Source organism: Rhinopithecus bieti, unplaced genomic scaffold, assembly GCF_001698545.2.
Source record: "Rhinopithecus bieti isolate Rb0 unplaced genomic scaffold, ASM169854v2 scaffold_53640, whole genome shotgun sequence".
In the NCBI taxonomy this organism is placed as follows: domain Eukaryota; kingdom Metazoa; phylum Chordata; class Mammalia; order Primates; family Cercopithecidae; genus Rhinopithecus; species Rhinopithecus bieti.
The window spans coordinates 1,094,852-1,100,127 of record NW_016821871.1 but is presented as its reverse complement, the minus strand read 5'-3'; positions in this window follow the sequence as shown (position 1 = coordinate 1,100,127).

Below are 5,276 nucleotides of genomic sequence, written 5' to 3'. Positions count from 1 at the left end.
GAACTAGATGTACCATATGACCCAGCCATCCCATTACTGCGTATATACCCAAAGGATTATAAATCATGCTGCTATAAAGACACATGCACACATATGTTTATTGCAGCACTATTCACAATAGCAAAGACTTGGAATCAACCCAAATGTCCATCTGTGACAGACTGGATTAAGAAAATGTGGCACATATACACCATGGAATACTATGCAGCCATAAAAAAGGATGAGTTCATGTCCTTTATAGAGACATGGATGCAACTGGAAACCATCACTCTCAGCAAACTATCGCAAGAACAGAAAACCAAACACCACATGTTCTCACTCATAGGTGGGAACTGAGCAATGAGATCACTTGGACTCTGGAATGGGAACATCACACACCAGAGCCTATTATGGGGAGGGGGGAGGGGGAGGGATGGCACTGGGAGTTATACCTGATGTAAATGATGAGTTGATGGGTGCTGATGAGTTGATGGGTGCAACACACCAACATGGCACAAGTATACATATGTAAAAAACCTGCACGTTATGCACATGTACCCTAGAACTTAAAGTATAATAAAAATAAAAAAGAAAAAAGAATAAATAATGTAGATGTGAGCAGAAATCATTGAAATAGAGAAAAGTAATATAAGTTATAACAAAATCAATTTTAACAACATGAAATATTGTTGAAAATATGAATAACATAGACAAATCTATGTAAAAAATTTATGAATAAAAGAAAAAGAAACAATAAACAAAACACAGAATATGAAAAATAAACAGCTGCAAAACATCAACAACAACAAAAAAAGATATTTCCTCACAGCTAATGGGTCTCCCATTCAATACCATCAGGAAGTTGACAAAGTATTGTCTTCAGTTTTCCTCCTATGGGAATTAGCACTTACACACTGTAAAGGTCACCAAAAGGGGATAGATGAAATAGCCAAGGGAAATAGATTGGAAGACCAAATATTTAAGTCAGCAGCAAAAAGGACCCACAGTTTCAATACAGTTGAGGGCCCTTGAATTTGGGGGATTCCATAGAGAAATAAAACCTAAGTATTCTCCTGCAGAGAGAGACTGGACCACTTTTTAAGGATACATTTTTAGCGCTTGGGATGGCTACAGTTGGAAGACACCAAACTTCATTTGCCAGACACCAGCCAATGGACAGCTCTATCTTTCACCAGTCCTTTTACCTAGGAAAGGATAGAACTTTTAAATAAGCTAAAAGGCTGTTAGCAGAAAAATGAAGGGTATGTGCTATAGTAAGCACTTCTTGTTGCTTTTATGTTAACTCTTCAGGAGAGGCTGAATTTAGGGCTGTCTACTTTATAGAGCTACATGGTTAAGATATACTAAGAACTATATGGCGGAGAAATATGGAATAACATTAAAGGATACCTTCTCTCAATGGAATGGTTTCTCCCCTTGTTAGCATTTTCTTCTAGTACTTACAAATTTTTGTTTTCTGGGTTTTTTTCTGGGTTTATTTTTTATGTCCTGGTCTTTAGTTCATCTGAAATTTTTATTTTATTTATCAAAAAAGAGTTCTAACTTGTGAATATTATTTTCCTACTAATTTTGGATGATACCATTATTATTTATCAAATTTAAATATATAAATAGGATTGCTTCATAATTCACTTTCTAGTTTCTATAATATGGTAGTCTATTTCAGCATGAATAGATAACTTTTTAGATTGACTATACACTATTGAAATATTTTATTATTTAATTATCATATTGTGGAGTGTAAATATTTTGAAATGTTAACCATTCTTGAATATTTAAACAAATCATCTTAGGTAATATATAAATTCAATGTATAATTGGATTTCATTTTGTATTATTCAGTATTTTGTATTTATTTATATGTGCTAAATTACCTTATAATTTACTTGTATTGAATTTTATTTGGCATGTTATCATGGTAATTCTTATTTTTAAGATTATTTGTAATTTCTTACCTTCAATTAAATGAAGTAATTTGTATAAAATTAAATCTTCTAGGGAACATTTTATCTACACAGAAGTGCAATTAACTATCTGTTATAGCACATCAGAAACATATAGTATACTTTCAATATTTGAAGGAATAAGAATGAAATAAAGGTTGTTGGGGCTCTGGATCATTTTTTCAGTTCACATAACACGGCTGTACTGTGGGCACAATTAATATTATACAAAATGTTTTGAAAAATACCTACTCATGTTAAAATATTTTTTATTAATTTGTGATGCCATGAGCAAATATGAGAAAACCAAAGCATATGACAATAAAATCATAGGGCATATTTTAAATAAAGGCAATTCATGGAAAAATGTGAGAAGCATTTGTATAAGTGTTTAATTATGCAAAAAATAATCAGCAACTTATGAATTTGTAAAAATTATAAAATTACTGTGACTATTAGCTGTCTTAGGAAAAAGCATGTATTATTTCTGATTCTAATTTATTATATTTTCATTTTGTTTTATTTCTCATCACCAAACCTTGGTAGAGGTTTTTCATCATGGTAATTCTGATAGACAACTAACAGTATAAAGCAATGCAAGAAAGAATGATAGGATCAGAACATATCAAAATGAGTGCCCTTTCTCATATAATTTAGTACTATATAGACAATTATGGTTGATTCTGTGTCACTTCTGGTACAAAATATTCAAATTCTGTGATAATTAAAGTTTTTATTAATTAGTATAACTGAAAATAAGTTTCACTAATGTCATTCATAGAAATGTTAATTACAATTTTATTTACGTCTTACTAATTTAATTAAAATTATTTTTCCAGATTTTGCTTACAAATTCATTAAAATGGAAATATTTAAATGAATTAATTAACAAATAAATTTATCTTAAAGAAAACTAAGAGATGTGGCAGATAAAACACCATAGTTGTAATCCACACACCAAAAAGCAAAGATGTACAATATATTTAAGTTAGTCATACAAATTAATGTAAGCTTATACATTTTGGGAACTGAAATAAATATTTCCTGTAAAAACTTAAATTTAAGTTACAATCTGTGGTTTAAATACTATAAATTCTTTGGATAACAAATTATTAATAGCAAAATTAAATTATTTTAATAATTTTCATACAATGTTGAAAAGTTTGGAGGAAAGTGTTTAGATGTACACAATAGTTTAGTGACTATTTTATAAAAAGAAATAGAAATGTAATACCAGCTCAGTTTCATTAAGGACTATGTTTATTGAAATTGAGAGCAGGAAAGTTGCATAGTTGTCAAAGTCTGAATACTTGATTTAAAACATGAGAAAAATGAAATCCATAGGGGTTAGTCACAAACACAAGCCTATAATTCAGAATTTCCTTATTTCTTGGCCAAATTATCATTCTCTAAGTAGCTTCTAGAAGTAGAAAATGACAATAATCTAAAAGAGTAGACTGTCTGTGTCATCCTCATGTTTACATGATTTATTAAATCTAAATTTATAATAATAAATATTTCTAAATAGAAATTGAATTTTAATAATTAATTAAGATCAATAAAAAGTTATGAGATTATTCAATTAGATTACTATCTGTTAAGGTTGCTATTAAAGAGGGCTTCAATATTGGGATTTGATAAATATGCTTTTAATGACTTCGTCAGTTTTTAATACTTGAATGATCTAATGAATAACACAAGGTGGATATCATAATATCTTATTCTGATCTTTCCTTCTAAGATCACTTAAGATCACTTTTGTAAGTTGTAAGGTTTTTTTCCTTATTTTTTCTAATTTGAAATCTACTTATTGAGTAGATTTTCAAATTTGGTACAGTTCATTTACCAAAATGTTCAGAAGGACTTTTGCAATGATACACATTTTATGATGAGGTAAACATTGTGTGCTTAACCGATAAAACACCAGCATCTGGAAGTATCTTAAAATAAGCAAACCTACTTTTGCCTATTAATATGCATTTATTTCTGCAGTTGATAGAGTGATATTTTCCACTGAAACAAAAATATGAATGTTTATAAATTGAATATTAGTAAAAGATAAGTTTTTCCACTGCTTTTGGAAAATGTACTGATAATAAACAGTAGATGGCAAATCCATCTCAATTTTAATTATAAATAACACACAAGCATTCTTTTAACCTATTGTTTGAATAATGGTAAACTAAATAAGTTACAGTGAAAACAGAACAATTATAAAATTGAATACCACATAATTTTGTGGTTTATTTTTTTCTTTTAAATTTTATAGTGTAACCCAATGAAAACTCAGTAATGATATTTCCAAATACTATTCTCAAATTCATTGATAAAAACAACATATTTATTCAAGTTGTTTATTTAAAACTTATTTTTTCAGCTTTGTTCTTTTTGCTTAGGATTGTCTTGGCTATGCAAGCTCTTTTTTGGTTCCACATAAAATTTAAGGTAGTTTTTTTCTAATTCTGTGAAGAAAGTCAATAGTAGCTTGACGAGGATAGCATTGAAACTATAAATTACTTTGGGTAGTATGGCCATTTTCATGATATTGGTTCTTCCCATCCATGAGCATGGAATGTTTTTCCATTTGTTTGAATCCTCTTTTTCTTTGAGCATCGGTTTGTAGTTCTCATTGAAGAGGTCCTTCACATCCCTTGTAAATTGTATTCCTAGTTATTTTCTTCTCTTTTTAGCAATTCTGAATGGGAGTTCACTAATGATATGGTATACTACCTGTCATCAAACTATACTACAAAGCTACAGTAACCAAAACAGCATAGTACCAGTACCAAAAGAGATATATAGACCAATGAAACAGAACAGAGGTCTCAGAAATAACACATACATCTACAACCATCTGATCTTTGACAAACCTGACAAAAACAAGCAATGGGGAAAGGATTCCCTATTTAATAAATGTTGTTGGGAAAAATGGTTAGCCATATGCAGGAAACAGAACCTGGACCCCTTCCTTACACCGTATACAAAAATTAATTCAAGATAGATTAAATACTTAAACACAAGAGCTAAAACCATAAAAACTCTAGAAGAAAACCTGGGCAATACCATTCAGGACACGGCATAGGCAAAAATTTCATGACTGAACGCCCAAAGCAGTGGCAACAAAAACCAAAATTGACAAATGGGACCTAATTAAACACAAGAGCTTCTGCACAACAAAAGAAACTATCATCAGAGTGAACAGGTAACCTACAGAATGGGAGAAAAATTTTGCAACCTATCCATCTGACAAAGGGCTAATATGCAGAATCTACAAGGAACTTAAACAAATGTGCAAGAAAAAAAAGCAGAAAAAAAACATCAAAAAATCGGCAA